This window comes from Cupressus sempervirens, chromosome 5 (genome assembly GCF_028749045.1).
Source record: "Cupressus sempervirens isolate cs-2001-9-10 chromosome 5, ASM2874904v1, whole genome shotgun sequence".
Classification (NCBI taxonomy): Eukaryota; Viridiplantae; Streptophyta; class Pinopsida; order Cupressales; family Cupressaceae; genus Cupressus; species Cupressus sempervirens.
This window is the reverse complement of record NC_143122.1, coordinates 504,509,786-504,533,009: the sequence shown is the minus strand read 5'-3', so window position 1 is coordinate 504,533,009 and position 23,224 is coordinate 504,509,786.

Below are 23,224 nucleotides of genomic sequence, written 5' to 3'. Positions count from 1 at the left end.
TTTTGCTGAAATGGTTGTCTTGATTTCTTGACTACACTCTTGGGTTGGAGAGTTGTTCACTTGTCACCTCGCTTGCTCTATCTATTTGGCTATTTGGGCATATTTCCTAGCTATTGACTTGAGTCATTCATGTCATAAGTTTCTTGGACATATTGTTTGACAAGTCACTTTAATCTCTCTCTACTATCTTGGCAAGTGAACACTCTACCTCCTATAGTTTCAACATCAAGTTATCTTCTAGGCTCTTTTATGCTTGGCTTTGCATCTAAAACTATGGGATCTAAACCTTGTGCTACCAAACTTCAACCAAATCTAGATGATCATGATATCCTCCATGTCACTAAAGAGTTTCAAGATCTATATGCACAATACAAAGAACTAGAAGAGACAAATGATCTTTCTTACCTTCATCTCTCTAAGCGCATGACAGAAATGAAGTCTAAACTTGAGAAAAGATTAGAGGAGAAGATTTCATCATTACATGAATCTTCCTTAAGATCTTTACATGCATTTGATTCACCTTCTTTGAGGTCATCCTCTTCTTCTAGGTCTACATGCTCTACTTCAAGACATCAAATGTCTTCATCTTCTAGATCTAAAGACCTCTTTAGAGAACAAGCAAGTGATACCTTCTTTGAGCCTATGCTAAAATTTCATGATGGACCTATCTTTGACCAAGATAATGATGAAGACATGGATGCATACCATTCACTTGAGAAACAACAAAAGGACTCTAGACATACTTCTAATAGAACTTTTTCTCCCTTGGAAGATTCTTATGATGACACTTTGCAAAAACTTCTTAGCAATAAGATCATCATGTTACCAAAGTCTAGCTCATATGGAAACCCATTCTTGGATATCTATTGTGCTTATCATCAACATAATGAGCATAGTACTTTAGATTGCATTGAGCTAAAACATAAAATCCAAGATCTTATTGATAATGGAATTATTGATACCTCTAATGATTCATGCGATGATGATACTTTTCTTGAGCAAGATTACATTAATGAACCTATGTCTAGTAGCGGCTCTATTACATCTTACACTTCTTCCAACACTCGTGCATCTCCCAACACTTCAAATCTTTCCAACATGCCTCCATCAAATAAAGAACCTAATGCTTTCCGCATAGACTACGTGTATCCTCAAGGGCTACCTCTAAAAGAAACTCAAGCTAACCTTCACTTGGCGGCAAACCTTTTCCATGCTACCAATCCTAAACATCCTCAACCTTCATGCACTGCTATGCCTAATCCAAGCACTACTCCATTCACTCTTCATTCTCCCTTGTCCTTAGAAGTGGCTCCATGTCAAGAGGACTCTCAAAAATAAAAAGCTATAAATGTCAAGAAAGATCAAGATCAAGCACCCTTTCATCTCTTTCAAGATTTTCCCCCTCCATATCCTATATCTTGTCCACCTCCTAAGTATGATGAAGATACCACTTCCATTATCTCCCTTGAGCTTACTGAAAATTATGAGAAAAGTTCTCTTCCTATTCTATCCAAAGCTACTTGTCAAGATCAAAGTGTCCCCTCGTGTTCTACTTCTCCATATCCACTTCAAAATTTTACTCAAGCTTCAAGTGCTCCTATTAAAAATATTGCTCCTGTCAAAGCTACTCATGAGTCTATTGATGGCTTTGACCATGTTGCTCACTCTAAAGATGTTGATGTCCCTTTTCACTATCCCTTTGCATCTTCTAAATCAATCCTTGGTCCTCATCCATCTAAGCTAAAGCATTCAAACCTTCCATCTATTTTGGGGCCTTATGTTCCTCCATCTCCTACATTCACTCTTAGCTCATTCCCTAGCTCTCCCATCATACCTCAAGATCAACAAAGACACTCATCCTTGATGACTTTTCACCCATCTATACATCTAATCTAGTCATATCATTCTTATTCATCCACAAATCCCAATTTCTTTGGAAGTGAGAATAAACATAAGAATCCATTGAAAAATGAAGATCACTATGTCCCATATAATCGACATGTGAATGCTAAGAAGGAAAATGCACAAAAGAGACCACAAAGGTCCACTATTAAAAAAGCTAAATCAAAGAAAATATGGGTTCCTAAAACCATTATTGAAGAAATGTGTTTTGAAGTATCCAAAGGAAAATCTAAAGCTATATGGATTCCCAAGCCTCTTTTAAAAGACTTGAATATTGAAAATACTTCAAAGTTGACATTCAAGCTTCCAAAGGCTTCCATTCCATCTTCTTCCAAAAATCTTCCTAAAAATATTCCAAAGCCTTCCACTCGACTTTTTTCCAAATCTCTTCTACCAGCTCATACATCTAAATCTCAAGCCAATACCCTTCAAGGTGTGTGTCAATGTTGATCTTGTACAATATTTCAACTACCCTCATGAAATCCTCTAAAGCTTACACTAACTTTCTATACATGAACTATTATCTTCCGTATACTCTTCCTACTACCATTTCTCTTTCATCACCCTATCAACATCTTTGAGCATACCTTTCTATGGTATTGGATTATCATGGCTTATCTTTCCTATAGGAGCACTATCTAAATTCAAAAAGCTTGAGCTCTTTCTAAAAATTCAAAAAAAAAAGAAGAAGAAAAAATTGAAAAAATGAAAAAAAAAGAAGAAGAAAATGTGCCTTGGTGAAAACTACTTCTTGTGGCACCTTGGTAGCATAAGTAAAGAGAAATAAATTTATCCTATAGTGAAAACTACTTCTTGTGGCATCTTGGATAAGTACCATGATGAAAACCTGGCAAACAGGCATCATGTGTAATTCTTCCATCATCCATCTATCCCATCTTCTCTCTTTGATCTTGAAAATGTTGAGCTATCTTTGCATATTGGCTATCTTATCCATGAGATTTTCTATTGTGCTCTCCCATTCCCTCATAGCCTCCATCTTGAGCTTTATTTTTATTGTTTTATCCCATAGCTATCCTATCTAGTTGACTCCTTGGTCTTGATCATAATAAATAAAACATGGTTCTCATAGGTCTCTTGACATGATTACTCTTTTGGACTACACACTTCATGTTATCTCACTTGTTGGCTTCACTGCTTATCCTACATGTTATCTTGCTCATTTCTTCCATTGCTTATCCAAAACATGCTTCATATGACTATTTCACCTCTTTCCCTAGCTTGGGTACTCTTGAGGAGTCAGTTCTTGAGGATCACTTTCACTTGCTTCATACTCTTTTTTCATCCATCTTTGCTTATCCGTTGGCTCATTGTTCCATCATATCCTATACCTTGCTAGACATTGGGAGAAAATGATGTGATCTTTCTTGAGAACTAGTGATATCTAAAACCTTCTCAAAAATTCCAAAAAAAAATCATATATGATCCTGAAAAAAATCCTAAAAATTAGAAAATGTCTTGAAAAAAAGATCTTCTTAGTGAAAACCTAGCAATAGGCACTTTGATGTATCACCAAAAAAATAAAAAATACAAAAATACAAAAAAATTGAAAAAAGTCTTGAAAAAAAAATAAAAAAATCTGTCAAGTGGTGAAAACCTGGAAACAGGCACTACTTGAAAGCCTTGCACCTATTTCTATCAGTCTCAATCACCTACTTTGCTACACATTTCCTAGCTTGGAATTGTTTCTTGTCCTCATCTCGAGGTCATAACTACTTAGCCTTTTTGAGGTATTCTTGTGCATTTGGGTTCTTTGACAACTCACAAAATAGTGTTTCTCAAAACTTCCCCCACTTTGACATCAAGTGTTTTTCAACACTTTTCAGATAGTTTACCTACGGTCTTTGATGTCGTAATATTTCTCACTATCAAAATCAAGTCTTGAAAAAATGGCCAAGTGACTTGCACACACGCACTTTAACACTTAAATGACTGAGCTATGCTGATCTTTATCTACTTTGTGTGTTGTCTATGATGATTTCTTTGCCATGTGTTCCCTCCCTAATAGTCTTTCAAGGATGTCATTGACTAGAAGACTGGGGGCATGGGACATATTTTCTTGATTTCTGCTTGTGGGTATACTTTTGTTTTTTTATAGTTTTGTAAGCATTATGCTAGTCTTATTCAACACGTTGACTTACAAATTTATCATCCTTGACTATTTTGCAAGATCACACTCAGGGTTTATCCTAGCGCTTATGCCTTGATACAGGTGTAATCTTGCTAAATTAAGCTTAGAGAATCTAATCGCGTAGTTATCTTGACTTACATGTCTCTGATGCTTAGATTGGATTTCCACATACCTATCTAATATCGATCATATTCATATCCTCATAGTTATACTAGTGATGGTTGTATGATCTCACGATGTCCCTAATAAATGCTCAATGATGAAATTAAGAGTCTAAATGTTATGCACTTCTTGCTAGTAAACCACTTTGCATATTAGCTTGCATTTTAGGTTCATTTTCTAGATTAGTCTTGCATTCTTGCATATGGGGAGAGCTCTCTCTTCATCTTTTTTGTGGACATATCAGCTAACTCCTTTCATATATTTCTTTACTTTCTTCTTGTTCATGTCTTTTCACCTTATTAATCTTTCACTTCATCTCTTTTCTATCTTATCATCACATTATATAAATTTTTGACCTCTTAAATAATTTTGACATCCTAGATTCATTTTTGGGATCGAAATCCAAATTCGAGTTCATCTTGATGGTCAAAATTGTCTTTTAAAATTCTACTTTCTTCTGAGCAGTTAGCTGACCTTTTGAGGTCTAATCTCTGAATCATCACTAGGGCATCTTCATTTCTTCATGTCTTCATCATTTCCATACTTCATATCTACTTAAATTCACTATTTCATGTCTAAAATCACCTTTTTACTCATTTCAACCTTATTTTTATGCTATATCCTTCAAGGTCAACTCTAGTCAAACTGGGGAATTTTATCAATTTTTTTATATAGTCATTCTTGGGTTCTAATCATCTATCTGTCATCTTGGACATTGCTATATTCTAATTTTCTCATTTCTAGCCAATTTTTGCATCCCCTTACCTCATTTCAATTTCGATCCTGAGGGGGCAGAAATACTCTATCACTGCTTAGGAGCATTTGTTTGATCTTCTCACTTGCTCTCACTCTATTTGCTTTTCTAAGTTTTAGTATTCTTCTTGAATTATGACATCATCTCTTCCTAGTGTTCAGTACTACTGCTATCAGGCTGTGCATTCAGGACTTGCTATCTATTTTTGCATTTCACTCTTCGAAATTAGACATCTATATCTATCATCGCCTACTTGGCTTCAATTTTTTTTGACATAATGTGTTCCCAGATCGATCACGCATTAGTCAAAGAGGGGAAAATGTAATCACCTAAAAATGGTCATCTAGACTATTAGCCCCCTTTTCAACATTTTGGCTAAATTAATTTAATCACTTACCTAAGCCAAATTGCTAATAATCAATTTGTTTGATTATAACCTATAGTTTGACTATGCTATCCTAAGTTCATTATTTGATTAAAAGAACATGTACCCTTTTAATTAAATAAAAGACCCCATTCTTCTAACCCACTTAAAGTGCACACATAAAGTCCTTTTTCTATTTTGTAATTAAAAGAAAAGGCTTTGTGACTTTTGTCTTATATGACAAGTCAACTTATATTCTATTGGTTGACTTGTGTGTGCACATGGATCACTCCTCTTTTTGAATTCCACCATTGATCATCCACCATCTTCATCTTGATCTCTACCATCCATACATCTTTAAAAGGGAGAGAGCTTTCCCCCTCAATCAATCCTTATTTTGAATATTGTTATGCTGCAGGTTTTCTAACAAGTTTCTTTGGAGCTTTGTGGAGAACTTCTATTTCTTGTCTACATTCTCTCATCCATGGCATCGTGGCATTCTAGATTAGCTTAGCTTTCATTTTTACATGTAGCTTAATCTCACATAGCTTAATAATGGTATTATAAAAATCTCATCCATGCTTAGAATAGCTGCACTTTTCATATTCATTCTAGTTTAATCTTTAGTTGCATTGCATTCTTGAGGAACTCCTTGGGACATTTGCATTCTTGCATCTTGTCTTTGGAACCTCCCATTGCATGATTTACTAGCAAGAAGAGTATCTCTAAGGCTCATCTAAGAGCCCTTGAACTTGAAATACAATCTCTTGCACTCCATGGATAGGGAGCTCTAAGCCGGCATCCAAGCATTCCAAACTCATGGAATCGTTTGGATAGAAGGTTTTAGAGTGGGACACTTTCGAGTGTACAGTTATCTACTAGTCATTGTGCTTGTGACACTTGACATTGATTTTGAGGTAGTTGTATATTTTTGGTCTTGGTATTTGTATGTTGACTTGGTATGAGATTTTAGTATTGGAATGAGTGTCCTTTCAATTTTGATTGTCTCTTCTTCTTAAGTAGTTTTTGTTACCCTTGAGGTAGTTTTGGCTATCAGGATCCTTTCTTCGGATTATTTTATGATTTGATTATCTATGTGTGGATTGTATATTATCTCTCCTACATGGTGTTAGTGGGAGCCTGATTAGGTGACCACAAAGTCGGGAGGTAGTGTATTCTTACTATTTGGGTCCCCCTTAGATTGAAAAATGTTAGATGCTCCTTGATACATTGGTACTATTATCATTCTTCCTCTTGTCTTGAAGACTTATATTCATTTGATGTATCTATATATCATGCATTTTGAGATCCTATGAGATATTGTATTGTATATTGATGTACTTGTATCTATTTTCACATACCCTGTGACATATGCAGTGGATGTTATTCATTAGATGTGCTTTCATATTATTAGATGCACTTATGTATTTTCTTATATGACTATGTATGTGTCTATTCTTTTCATGACTATGGACATTGTAATTGAGAATTAAACTCTTTAATAAAACTTTCTTAAATGTGACACAATGTGAGGGAACCCTTGAGAAATTGAAATTGTATTTGTAATTGATTATGTGTATTTGATGTGTATGTATATATTGCTTCTAGATTATTGTTGCTTAGATGTTTATACTTAAAAAAAAATAGTTCAGTAAACTTTGTAAAATATTAGGTTTATTTCTTTTGGGTTCTTGAGTAGTGCATTACATGGCACATTTCATGCCCAATAAACTAAAGACAAGGGTAGGCTATTCAGAACAAGAAAATGAAGGTTTTTCACTCTATCCCAAACCACTATGCCTTGATAAGCCACGACCTAAATAATGAGATTCCTCCTCCTCCACTTTTGTTTGGGTACCAAAAGAAAAGGATGTCATCGGTAAGAGTGCATCCAATCTAAAGAATGTAAACACATCCTTCCCCAATTTACACATTGTGGAAGAACATTCATAGATATAATCAATAATGAGGATGAAGATGATTCCACCAAGTGGGAATTTGATTCATTATTTGAGGAATCTACCTATGATAAAGAATGTGATGTAGTTTGAATTTCTACACATAGCACTACGACAATACAAGAATTCACTCTAGCTCTAACCCTCATTTTCTACACAGAGTCAATTTATATCAAAATAGTTTAGAAGAAAGTATAAAGAAAACACATGATCTCCCATCACTTAGTGATGATGATTTTGATGCAGAATTCTAGTTCCAAACCCTATTTCTGGACTTCTTTACAATAGAAATTAAAAATGAGAGTAATGAGAACCTTGAAGACTCTAGTTTCCAAGATAGTTAGAAAGAAGAAAATGTTATAAACTTACCTAATATGTTGTGTGAGCCATCAAATGAGGTCATGTCTTTGAACCCTTTTGAACCATAGCCATATCTTGAGTCATAATCTTTGATCCATCCTGAGCTTATTAGTTGGGATACAACTGAGTCTCTTCACATTCCTAACTTCAAAACCGTCTAGGACATCTTTGTATACCTCAACATAGTTGAACCATCTCCAAGACTAAAACCAAATGAAGCACCTATGGATGGGTCAAGTATCCTTAACCACATTTTTTTTTGGTTTGGCATACCTCATGCTATCCTTATAGATAATGCCTTGTATTTTAAAAACCAAATAGTTTATGAAATTTATTAAAAGTTTCATATCATTCACCATTCTTTGTCAATTTATTATCCCCAAGGTAATGGCCAAGCGAAGTCTACTAGCAAAATATTTATTAAAATCATCAATAGAACTGTCAATGACACTAGTCAATACTAATATTTATAGTTAAATCCTACACTTTGGGCCTATAGAACAAGTGTTCAAACACCTATGGACACAACCCCCTTCTCTTTAGTCTATGGCAATGAAGTAATTCTTCCATTACAGGTTGAAATCCCATCTTTAAGAGTCACTTTATGTACTGTCATGATAGAACAACTAGAATTCTTGGAAGAACATTAACGCACAACCCATGAACATCCCAAAGTGTATCATAATAGGTTTTCTAGACACTATAACAAGAAGGTGAAGTCACATTTCTTTCAAAATGGAGATTTAGTCCTCCATGAGAACCCTATAAATTAGGTAGCAAGGGAAAAGAAAGGAAAGTAGGAAGCCAACTAGATTGGCTTGTATGTCATCATAGAGTTTTTTTGGAATAGGTACATACAAACTTGCTGATTGTGATAGAAAGGAACAAGGAGAACCCATTAACAACATTGATCTCAAAAGGTTCTATGTCTAAGGCCTTAAGGAAACACCTCATAGCTAAAAATATTGAAACTATGAAAACCAACCAAAAAATATATTTTCTATTATAAAAAATCTAGTATAAAAGGAGTGAGAGATAACACTTTTGGGTTTCCCTCAACAACAAAAGCCTTTCAATGAGAAAATAAAACAACATGGCTAGAAAAACTATCCACAACAATTTTTCTTATTTGTAGCCTTTCAAGTTTTTCCCTCAATACCACCCAACCCTATTTGTAAAAGATAGGAAAAATTGATATGGGATATAATTTTGCACATACCCAATGGAGAAACACTTGTAAATAGTAGATTAATGGTTTCTGGACAATATAAACTATTGACATTATAGTCACGTTTGATATTAGTGACATACACTTATTTAGACATACAATATCTATCAAGCTTATTGTACAATTAACAATGTTAACCAAGCATTAAAACTTATCGAGTTCTATAGTTGCTACCGAGTTCAAGGAATAGTATTCAATTTGTGTTAAGCAATTTTTACTATAATGGTGATTAATAGTGTAAAACTAAGCTTTGTAAGGTTTACCAAGTTCCTTAGTGCAAAGTGAGATATGCAGTGCTTACTAAGTTCATAGTTATAGTAATGTGAATCTAGTGTTGCTTGAGCCACTCAATGTTAACCAAGTGATTTAATTTATACCAAGCTCATTGTGATAGCATTGATTGAGTTATACATACTGAGTTCAGACTACTTGGAAGTGATCAATATGGATTGAGCTTCTACATGTACAAAATGCATGATGATGCCAAGCATTGATAGTAGATGCCAAGTACTAGAACCTCACCAAGCTAGTCTTCAAAACTTGAGTTCCTATGGTTGAGCCAACTTTGTGTAATTTTTTTGTAGCCAACTTTGTTAATTTGTAAATTAGGTTGGTATATATGTAACGTATTGTATCACATCCAATAAGATGTATGTATGGAATATAATTAGAAGAGAAAAGAAGAAGTGTCAAATACAAAGGCTATCATAGTATAAGGAGTAGTAAAGATTTATCTATCATAGGAAGGTGATCATTGCACTTAAAGAAATCTCATTCAGAAAACCAAGTTGTAGATCAAAGATCAACCACTATTTCATCCTAACAAGTGGATTAGTTAAATCCTTTCACAAGGTAGGCTTAACAGTCTTTTGTAAATCTATTTATTGAGTGCATACTATATTGTATGTTTGTAAATATTTTTACAAGGTGGACCTAGTAGTCCTTATTGATCCTAACAGGGTAGATCATTAGAAGTGATCATTATAAGCCTTAACAAGCAAACTTTATATTGTAGTACTAAATCTTGTGGGTATCATCCCCACCCTAGTTTTACTTTCTATTTAGAAGGTTTCTGGGTCACCATATTGTTTGTCAAAGTGTTATGAATGTTTAATTGCTTTCATTTTCTTATGCATGATTAGAATTCACATGAAGGATTAATTATTAAATAAAGATTAAGTTTTATCAATTACTGATTCACCCCTCCCCTCTTAGTAACTTAGTCTATCATATATATTTCCAACAAGAAATAACTTGTAGCAGAGCTTGATGGAAACATGAAGTCCAATTATGTTTTAAGATACCACATGCATGAATGATAAGAACATCAATGAATATTTCAAATATTTCTTTCCACCATGTGGTCCCAAAAATCTATTTGTAGCCTCCATAAATGCATATGTGGTCCCAAAAATACCTTTTAGCCTCCATAAATCCATATGTGGTCTCAAAAATCCCTTTCAGGCTCCATTAAATCCATTTGTGGTTTCAAAAATCTATTCTTACCTCCATTAATACATGTGTGGTCCCAAACACACTTTTAGTCTCCATAACTCTTTATGTGCTCCAAAATGTCCCTTTTTGCCTCCATGCCCACCCTTGTGATCTTCATATTCTAACAAATCTCACTTCCATCTCCTTTTGCTAAAACCTTTAAAAACTACCAAGATTAGTCAAAAACTACAAAAAATAGTAAAAAACCATAAAAGAATACTAAATATAGTTTTGAAAAAACATCAAAATCTACCAAAAATAGTCAAAAACCATTAAAAAAACCTACTGAAAATAGTCAAAAACCATCAAAAGCTACCAAAATAGTTAAAAACCATCAAAAACTACCAAAAATGGTCAAAAACTATAAAAAGAATACCAAAAACAATCACCAAATTGTAAAAATTATAAAAAGTATTTCACAAATATGATTATTAATTTTGCATGAATTATTTTAACATTTTTTTCAATTCAATGATCCCTTGATTTCATGTCAAGTTGTTGTCTATCTATAATTGTCACTTCTTCGAGATGGGTTTGTGTACTTGGACTAATTTTATATGAAATCAGTGGTGAGGCCCCTACATTGAAAAATATTTAAATCTTTTATGACATAATCCTTGTGAAGATGTCAAAACAAAAAAATACATAAATAGATTAAGAAGCAATGTCCTTATCTCTTAAAATATATCTCAGAGCTTGGGAAAAATAGGCACAATGCAGATAGTTGAAGAATTTTGTCTCTACTCCTCTTTACACCCTTCTCCTTCTCAAGGAATATCAAAAGGGCATTCAAAACTTATTTATGTTGGAGAGGCCATGATTAATCCAACATCATTCAACAAATATATCAATGTATCCTAAAATGCCTTTGTGACCTCACATCTTATCTATACAGTTTATGGACACATTGCTAACATGGGCATCATTAAGATTTCAATGGATATCCATTGCACTCTTTCATCACCATCTAGCTTGGCTACCAATTTGTTGCAGACTAAAAATGTTGCTACCACTCTCCTAGGCTAGCCTACTTCCCCATCATAGGAAGCAAATATACTAGACTAAATGTCACTTGGGCTCAACCCTTAACCCTCGTAGCCAATGGTGGCATAGAATAAGTAAGTGTTTGAGAGACTACAGTGGCCTCCCCCACCTTATAAAGGCCCAAATACCTTTTCTTAGGCCCAAGCACTCTTTTTAGGCCACTCAACACCTTTTGTAGGCCCAAACGCCTTTTTTGGCCCCCCTTAACACCGTTTTAAGCCATCCAATGCCTTTTTGGGTCCCCTTAGCACCTTTTTAGGCCACCAAACACCTTTTTAGGCCTCAAGTCCTTTTTGGGACCCCTTAGTGCCTTTTAAGGCCATCTAGTACCTTTTTAGGTCCATGTGCCTTTTTCAAGGCTCGAGTGCCCTTTTAGGACCCCCAATGCCTTTTTAGGCCACTCAACACCTTTTTTTAAGCCCAAATTCCTTTTTAGTTCCACTAGCCCCATAAGTATCCATGTCAACCCATACCTAGAGAACAAGTCACAATTTTGGCCTTCACTTGTCTGCAAAGGCTATCAATATACGCAAATTTTTAAAATCAAGTTCTGTCTACAATTTGTGAGTTAGCACTTCCTGCTTTTTCCACCTAGTACACACCCACTCTCAAAATGTTACACAAGTTCGTACTCATCTTTCATTGCAGGCCCACTTTTGATTCTTTTTAGTATTTGGTTATCACGCATAAGTGAAGGTCCATCTTTCTCTACATATCTCTCATTCATGCCTTTTGTGGATATTGACAACATTCCACAATTTCAAAAATACCAAAAACATTCAAAACAATTTCAAAAATACCAAAAACATCCAAAATAATTTCAAAAATACTAAAAACATCCAAAACAATTTTAAAATACCAAAAACATCCAAAACAATTTCAAAAATATCAAAAACATCAAAAATAATTTCAAAATTACCTAAAACATCTAAAACAATTTCAAAAATACTAAAAACATCCCAAACAATGCTAAAAACATCCAACACATATTAGCAAAAATAAAATAAAAAAGTCAAAAATATAGCAAACATGTCAAAAACATCCATGACAAAATAGTGTCAAACAATTTCAAAAAGGACCATGTCCAATGAGGCCACTTACAACCCTACCCGAGTACACACATTCATACATAGATACAAAACAAATGCTAATTACCCTTCTTATTTTCCATGGGCAACACATATTTTTATTTATTATAAAGGCAAAGGTACAATTAAATCCAACTAAATAGTCATGCTGGCCTTCCTCATGGAGGTGGTATGCTAGGATTTTTGGCTAGGGGCATTTCCTCGGGTGCTATCCCTGAAGATGAAGCTCCCACATTGATCCCCCTCACACCCAAACAACATCCATTGGTATTGGGAACTTCCCACTATGCAATTGAGCATTCAACAACTGTGTAAATTATCTATCCACAAAATGGGCCTCCCATCACTACTCCAATGGAATCGACTAATAATATAGTCCCATATAATATATGATTTCCTAGTGTTCTTTCATGGTCCTTTGCATATTTGTAAACACATTGTCCACTAGTTTATTGATAGCCATTGTAGTGATCACCTATTGAGCCACATCATGCTCCTATTGTATTTGTTTAGCTATCATCTTCCAATGCTCTACATATGCTTTTTCCTCACCAAGCCACTACTAGAATTTTTTCACCTTTGCCTTGCTAGCTAACAACTACTCTTATAGCTACAATGACATGATGTTCATTCTTGATACTGCATGCTTAAATGACTATAACTGCAATTGTAGTAATACTAGCTCATTTTATGCACTTCCAAACTTGCTTGTGCCATCCTTAGAGCATCCTACAATCTTTTCACCCATGCTCACTTAGCCCAAATCCTTGCATCATTTCTATTTGCACATGATCTTCCACCCATAGCTCATCTTCAAAAGATTGCACTTGCACCCATTCTTCATTCAACACTGCTTGGAGCCATTTGGCTCCTATTTGCACTCCATAATCATGAGCGTTATCCATCAAACCCAAAAAAATGTAACTTCTTGTTCTGCATTTTCTACTTAGACTATCTCTACAACCAACTCTTTTTGCAAGTCCTCCACTTCACATGTTTCTTTTACCACACCCTTAGCCTCTGGCTTTGGCTCAATCACACCTAATGCTACCATCTCCTCACTCATTAACCCTTGTCCTTAGGATTCTGAGACTAATCAACTAAGTCACCATGCTCATCACCTTGCCCAAATTGATATCCTTAGTCATCCTTTGCACTTTTCCTATGGTCTTCCAAGGAGAGTCCATCTCTTTTGCACTCGTCACTACTATTGGCACACTTTTTATCATCCTTGGAGGACTACCTTCTACTTGCATCCTAGGATTGACACCCAATTCCTCTTGTAATGCCTACTACACTACACTCCCTAATAAAATTAATAATGTTGAAAAAGGAGATTCTTCCATCTTAACTTCTAATCTCCTAGGATGTGTCAGTACTAGTACCATCTAACTCAACTCACCATACCCACAAACTAGTGCCTTGAGCTCAGGTTGATACAACAATTCACTTGACATACAATGAGCATGCTTTTCCCTCTGTCCTTTCCTCACCCACCCTTCTTGACTGACATCCACCATCTCTACCTCCTACTATGAATGTCTAGTGAGTCTACCATTCTAACCACCTTAAACTCACTTCATCTCTCCAATGATTGGTTATCTCACAATTGCAATACTTACCCCTTCACCATGCTTCATTTCACATTTGCATACTCGGCTAGTTATGACCATCCCTCAATCAACATTATACTTTTCTTTAGCCTTGCTACACATTCACTCTACAAAACCTATCAAATTAGTACCAAGTACTCTCACCACTATTCACCTACTTATTCATTGTGGACACACATCTTCCAAATAAATCACCATTTTTCCCACTACACAATCACCATTGTTACAATTCACAACTTGTTATAAGAATCATACAATGGCTTTAATCAATAGAGAACTAAACAAACTTGATACTATTGCATACAAATCTTGGCATAATGGTTCACAAATATTGGCCTTTTCACTATCATGTGTTTCTAGTACCTTGATGATGTATTTGACTAGAGGATTGGAGATGAAATCATGAAATTTTATTTGTCTTCTACTTTCACTATTTGGATCTAGTGATCCTTTAATTTTCTATATAATTGGTGTCCACTTATAAGTGCCTCCTCTTATTTGGAAGACCATGTTTACCTTGACCAATTTTGTGTAACATCTCAAGTGAGGTTCCTAATCTAACATGTGTCTATATCTATGTATATTGAGCTTATCTAAATATTTTTCATGTATATTATTCATTTCCTTTGGAAATGCTTGGTAGGATAGAGTATTCATATTACCATAGCTGAGCTAGTGGTCATTGTACTATATCACTTTTATTTAGGTTGGCACACAAATAGGGAATAAATAAGAATTCTTATACAACATCATCTAGTAGATTGGTAACAAAACTGTCGCATGGCAAAAAACAACCAACAACAAAATCACCCTCACAACAAGCATTCAACATTCAAGTATTGTGGACATTGTTTTCTTCACCACATCTCCATAGTCACTCACACTTCATTACCTCATTCTCTCATTAAATACATTTCATTGATTGCATTATGTGGCCTTTGAATCTCATACATTTGCATTGCACTTCTATCTCATTACACTCTTCTTCCATCATTCCATATCATTTGATTCCTCACTCCATTTCATTATCATTTATTTTACCCATTTTCATCTCATCCATATTTCATCATTTTAATTGTTTCATTTTATTTCATCATCTATTGCATTTTCATATCATTTTCATTTCATCATATTATACCCTTTTCATATTCATCTTATTTATCCATTTATGTTTCATCATTTTAATCATTTTATTTCTATTTCACTTTCTCATTTCACATCATCTTCATCTCATTTCTCAAATATTGTCATCTTCTTACATCCATAGATTCATTATCATTTTATCATTTACATTATTCCATATTCATTCACTCATTTTCATTTCATCATTCTTTCATTATCATTTCATCGTACCACATCTTTCCATATTTATTCCATTAATTCATTTCCCTTTTGTCATATTACATTGTTTCATATTAATTCCATTAATTAATTTTCATTTCATCATATTACATTGTTTCATAGTATTCCATTATTTCATTATCATTTCATCATATTACATCCTTTCATATTAATTCAATTAATTAATTACCATTTCATCCTCTTACATCATTTTATATCATTTCCATTTTCTTTTGTCTTTTATTTTAATTAATCATCTCATCTACATATGTTTATTTCATCTTATCACATTCAAGTTTCTTGTTCATTTTTTTACCATTCAACGTCATCATTATCTCATTCTCATCCCATTATTATATTTAACCATTTTTATATCTCTACATCATCATCTATTCTATTATCCTCTTTTTACTATCATATCATATCATTACATTTCATTTCATCCATCTGTTTCATTTCTATATTCATCATCTACATTCTATTTCACTACACTAAGAATTTATTCATATGCACATTACATCCACATCTAAATATATCATAAAAATTAAACAACATATGCATATCATATAACACCATCCATAACATCATTGTGTGTCACTATCCCACATATCAAGTCCATGATACAAAGACACAAAAATCCAACATAAACATAAGTGTGACAAGCTTGATATCCAACGGTCATCATTAAAAAATGATACATTTGATAAACTAATACATGCAATAAAAAATGATAGATAGGATCAATCTCGTGTCTCACCTACAATATCTATCCATGTCTAATGTTGAGGTGCCTAATCACTAGGGGCACTCATCCCATCTTCAAAGCCTGATTTGATAAACCTATACCCTCTATCCTAGGAATGACTAGGGAAACTTGACTAGTGGTCAACCCATTTGTGCTTAGTGGTGAAGGTGGAGGTGGAGGCCTCAATGTCATTGATTTCATGAATGCCTACACTATAGTAGTTAACTGACTAATCTGTGTGCCAATCAATCCAACTTGTGCCTCCATTGTAGTTATATAGGCCTCCATATCAGACAACCTACCTAGTATACGTATTAGTGGAACTAGAGCTAGGAAACCTATGGCTATACCTATGGCTATGAGCTCTATTCCCCTATTAAGGGACCTTGTACTTGAGGCCTCTATCTCCTCACAAACTAGATGTCAAATAGTAGCATGGCCCTATGCTAATTGAACCTCCCTTGATTCACATCATTCACCCTCATACTTGGCCCTACACCACTACCTATCCCAACTCCCATCACAACCTCACCTCACCCCCAGATCTCTCTTGGTCCATTAGTACCCACAACCCTTAGTCTCTATGCTAACCTCTGCCCTTGTATTGGAACCTATGGTTGAACTCTCCACTATAGCAATACCACTACCCTACCCCTACCTCCATACCTCCCCTACACTTTGGCTCCACCTTTGTCTCTCCCTATGGATTTGCCTCTAGCCCTTCCTCTACCACATCCATCCTCATTATAATCATCATCACCCCAACTTGACTACTCCTCAATATTGGGTATTAGCTTCATAGGATCCATATACCTCATAAAGGGATGTTGTCTAAATCATCAGGCATAGTCTCCCTCAATCCCCACATCCACCTTACTATTCCTTAATGCCCATCTCCAAGGAGTTCCTATCGTCTACATAAAAACCTCTCAGCATGCCTCATACTCCAATGTTGGACCCCATACTAGTCTGTCTGCCTACACACAGACTTAATGTGTCAATCCCTATGGCATCTCCTCCAAGAGACTGGACTATTTGACTACCCTCATAAGGAAAAATCTCTTGATCACTGAGGGGATCCACCCAAAAAAATACCTTGGACAAAAGAAACACACCATCTCATCATCATCCTCTACCTATGGCTATGTAAACCTATATGGCCTCCACATGGCCTCATCAATGTTACCAACATGTATCTCCAATACTCAATCTTGCCCAAATGGGACTGGATAATAACACCTGAATACACATATATGTAAGGCATACCTTGTGGTCACTACTACACACATATAGGATGGGAAATGGGAAGATGCTCCCATGTCCATATCTATAATAGCACCACGCTCATTGAAAGTGATATCTTTGCTGAATATTCCACCCAATCTAAATCATGATACAAGTGGGCTAAAATGAAACTACCCTACAAAAATATTCATGGTTGCTCAATCATATCCTCAATAGTGTAGCCCCATCCAACTGGAAATCCACACCCTTTCCTATCTAGCAGAACAAATCCTCATACTAATCTGGCTAACACAATAGGTAAAGAATCATACTGCAACATCTACAACCATGGCATACTATCATCCTCAATGTCATCATCTGCAAATAGATCTTTGAAAGTTGTCCCATCATCTATCTAATCATAATAGACTAGATCCCCCACTGTAGGGATCCTAAGAATACTATATACATCCTATGGGTTGATCTTCATGTCCCCAAGTGGCATGTGGAAAGTGTTGTGGTTTGAGTGCCACCGCTCGACCACAACTATCAATAATCCTTAGTTCACCTAAAACTAAGGCATATGGAGTAGATATGTGAATCTGCATCTATCAATAACTTTATGGTTAGCTAATAACAATGTACCTATGGAATCCAATGGACATGGATATAATCCCAAAACCATGAGCTTCTGCCCATGCACCTATTTCACCAAAAAATTGAATAATGACATCACTATTTCATCACAAGTGATTATCCTATATCAATAAAAAAATAAACATCTAGCTATCTAGCTAATGATTCTATCTTGAACCTATTATTTGTCCCACTCTATATCTTGACATTGACATGTTAGTCGTTCCCTATTTTGTATCTTAAGGGAGGGAGCACCTTTCCTATCTATCTAATATACTCAATTGATCCTACATATCATCTCATGCTGATTGTGTTGTCTTGTTTGAGCTATGGTTGGAACATGTTTAAGGGCTTATAGCAACACATTTGGTGTTAAAATTTTATCTCAGCCTCTGATCATTCCTCACATGTTCACATCTACCTAGTTGGACACTTTTCTATTCGACAAGCCCTATAGTGGCCATTGCTACATCGATTTGACCTTCCAAGCTTGATCCACTACTCAAAAGAGTTGTAATAGAGCATGGATGCACTATGCAACTCAAATTTTCTATTTCACTAATCAAATGCATTCTTTTAATCCATAAACATGCTACAATATTCATAAGTGCTACACAATACACTAGATGTGCTCTTTACAAACACAAGCACTCTTTTCTCTTCCATATGTGTTAAACTATTCAGACATGCTATTAATCACAACATTTGCACTATTGTACTACAAGGATGTGCTATGCAATATAAATGTATTATGGAACACTACATAAGCACTAAAAGACTCATACTTTTGTGATCCATGTTCATCACCTTAGTGCAATTCATCACAAAACTCAAATGCACTAACCTAACCTATTTATGTGCTATACCTAGATACATATACACTAGAACAAGAAAAAATACTATGTTTATTTTCATATCTACTACAATTTTAACATGTGCACTATATTATGAAACTAGGGAATATTTAAATGTGCTAATCTACTACATGGATGCACTATTATATTCTTCATATGCATTACATAAATGTAAACGTGCTACAAACAAATCTAAATGTGATACAATGTTTCAAACATACATTTACTTCTCCAAATCATGCAAAAACTCAAAAATTCCTACAAAAATCCAAAAAATTAAAATTGCGAAAGATCTTGATGACTTACTAGGGCTCCATAATTAGTTAGATGCTCATATCTATGACCCCTCTCGAATCTATATGCTCACAATGGGACCACCATCTTCATTGGATCAGAGCTAAACAAGGAGGAAGGTCAAAGGGACATGTAAAAATGAAATGTGTAAAAGTTATTTTGACCTATTTATCGCTCATTAGGTGAATCTTATGACATCTTTTTGAACTTTCTTCACCCTATTTAATGCCTTTGGACCCATTTTCTCGATCTGGGTATTGTTGCATCCAATTCAATGACATAACTACAACCCAATTTATCATCAAGCTTAGTCATCAACATTTTTCAGAAATAAAGTTAGAATCTCTAGATGTTGCAAATCATTTTTTCCAATCTAATTTCTGAGAGGGTAATATACCTATATCAAACAAGGGCATCAAAGTTTTTCAAACATAAAAAATGTTCTACCCTTGCCAAATTTCAACATCAAGAAAATAAACTGGGTCATCCAATAAAAATATTCTAGAAAAAGGTTTTTAAACATCACAATATCAAGATTAGACATTGTATCAACTTCAAATCAAAAAAATATTAGTGATTAGACACTCAATCATCAAAGTTTGAATAAAATCCTAGAGATTAAGACATTCTTTGAATGAATATGCTTCATACATTAGCTTAAAGAGGGGCATTTGTAGTCATCCTAAAATGAAAATGATGTAAAACAATAAGAAGTTTGATCAAACAACAAAAATCAAAGACAAAATTAGAAAAATGAGGAAAATGATGAGCATTCAAATCAATTACAATACCAAGCCATTTATAGGGTTAATCACCTAAACCTTTGATCACATTCAAAAAGACCAAAATCACTTTTAAAAGAGGAAATCCAATTCATAAAATCATAAAATAAAATAAAAATGTAAAAGGTAAAAGGTAAAGACAAAAATTTAAAATAATATGTGTATGAGAATGTGTCACACTTCTATAAACCATTATTCTTGAATATAATACCCATGAAAGATGACATCTCAAGAGGTGACTTGTAGCTATCTATCTATGATGTGCAAAGGCTATGAGATGGTGGCCCTCAATTGAACCAAACTATGCAACCCTTGCAAGGTGTACCATAGAATGAGAGATTCAGAGAGTAGAGGCAAGAGTGCCAATATCCAAGAATCTAGAATAAAATGCAATGCAAGCTAAAAAGAGAACTAAGCTAAAGTATAAATGAAACTAAGCTAAAAAGTATGTCATAATGTAAGTAGAATGAGAGCTAACCTAAAATGCAAAAATAAAAGAATGCTCCAAGCCTCCAAAATTACCAAGAAAACCTATAGCATAAAAATAGCATGAGAGACTAAGATGTTTGAATTAGAAGAGAGCCCTCCTTTGTAAAGAAAAATGGATGGTAGAGATTAAGAGGCATAATCAAGGGAGGAAAATGCATCTTGAGTGATCCATGTGCACAATAATCTCAACCAAGCACAATTAATGGTTGAATTTTCAAAGGGTTTGAAATGTGTAGAAGAGAATTAAACTTATTTTAAAAATAGAAGATTCCTCTCAAATAGAAAAATTTGCATTCATGTGTAGATAAAATGTCTTTTCTTTTATATTTAAAATATGAATAATGCTTTTGTGGGTGCAACTTAGGATAAGAGATGAGTGGGGAATTTTATTTAACTAAAAAGGGGACATGTTCTTTTAATTAAATATGAACCTAGGATAGAGTGGTCAAACTGTAGGATAAATTCACATAAATGAATTTTTGGAGACCTAATAAAAAATAAGCATTAGAGAAATTATGTAAAAATTCTAGAGAGGGGGCTCATAGTCTAGATGACCATTTTTGGGTGATTAGATTTTCCCCCCTTTAACTAATGTGTGATCAATTTGGGAACACATGATGTCAAAAAATATAGAAGCCAAGTAGATAGTGGTAGATAGAGAGATCTTACTTCAAAGAAAAAAATGTAGAAAAAGATAGCAAGTCTTGAATAACAACTTGATAGAAATAGTACTAAACAGTATAAGAGAATATCAAAACTCAAGAAGAGTACTAACACCAAGAAAATTAGATAGATTGAGAGAAAATGAAAAGGTCAAACATATGCTCCTAAGAAATAGATAGTTGTAGCAAGCGATGGTAGAGTATTTTTGCCCCCTCAGGATCAAAATTGAAATGAGGTAAAGGGAATATAGAAATAAGCTAGATTTGTTCAAATCAAAACAAAGAAAAGTTCATGATGATAGATAAGAGATTACAACCAAAGACTGACCACCAAGCAATAAAGATATGCCCCAGTTTGAGTAAGAAAGATAAAGTGTAATAATTAGGTAAAAAAAAATAAGAAAGAAGAAATAGAATTGAAAGAGAAGTGCAGAAGAGAGTAAAAATGATGAATAAATTATGATTACCCCAACAATATTCAAAGATTATGCCTTAATAGGTCAACCAACTATAGAGAAGAAGGGAAAAAAATTACTAGCAAGTTGAACATGAATTTAAATTTCAACCCCGAAAATGGATCTAGGATGTCAAGATTAGAAAAGCTAGGTCAAAAGCATAGATGAGATGGTAATATAGAAAGAAGAGAGAACTAGGAAAGAAGAGATAAAATAAGATTGAGAAGAGGCAAGATAAGGATGAACACAATTAGCTGACAAGTCCATGAAAGATAAAGAAGAGAGCTCTCTCAACATGTAAAATACAAAGCTAAGCTAGAATGAACCCTAGAATGCAAGCTAGTATGAAAAGGTGTAGTTGCAAGGGTTACATAAGTAGGTCCTAGTTTTTATCATCAAGCCTTATTAGGAACATCAAAAGATCATACAATCATCACTAGCATAAATAAGGATATGAATATGATCTATATCAGATAAAAATGTGGGAATCCAACCTATGCATCAAAGACATGTAATTAAAGATGACTATTGCAATTAGATTCTCCAAGTTTAGAATAGAAAGATTACACCTATATCAAGGCATAAGAGCTAGGATAAACTTTGAGCTTGATCTTGCAGAAAAAAACAAGGATGATACATTGTAACTCAAAGTGTCAAATAGGACAAGCATGAATGCTCTAAACACATTAGACTAACAAAGTATACCCACTAGGAGAAAGTAAGTAAACATGCCCCATGCCACCAGTATTCTAGTCCATGACATCCTCAAAATACTATTAGGGAGGGAACACTTAGCAATTCAATTGTCATACACAATACACAAAGAAGGTAAAGTTCAACTCCTCAAGAGTACCCAACCTAGGGAAAGATAGCCATATGAAGCATGTTTTTGATAAGTAATTGAAGTAATGAGTAAGATAGGATGTAAGATAAGAAGTAAAGCCAACAAATGAGATAAAATATAGCATAATTAGTGAAAGACAATAAGTGATATATCATGAAAGCATGTAATCCAAGAGAGTAGACATGTCAAGAGGCCTAATAACCATGTTTTTCTTTATGTGATTAAGACCAAGAGGTTCATTGGATATCATAGCAATGAGATAGAGAAATGAAGGATATAAGCAAATGAGCAAGAATAATAGGGAAGTTGGTGGATGAGATACCCAATATGCAAGGATAGCTCAACATTGCCAATATCAAAGAAAGAAGAGGGAATATATGGATGATGGAAGAATTACCCATGACCCCGATTTTCTAGTTTTTCATCATGGTACTTATCTAAGGTGCCACAAGAAGTGGTTTTTACCATAGGAAAAAAATATTTCTCTTTACTTTTGCTATCAATGTGCCACAAGAAGTGGTTTTCACCAAGGAAAATTCTTTCTTTTTTTCTTTCTTTTCCTTTTTAATTTTTTTTTTTAGAAATAGGTCAAGATTTTTTCAATTTAGATAGTACTCTTATAGAAAATATAAGTCATGATAAGCCAATACCATAGAAAGGTATGCTCAAAGATGTTGATAGGGTAATGGAAGAGCTATGATAGTAGGAGGAGTATATTAAGGATAAGAGTCATTTTTTAAAAGAACTAAACAAGCATGGATAGCAACTAATTGTAACTTTTA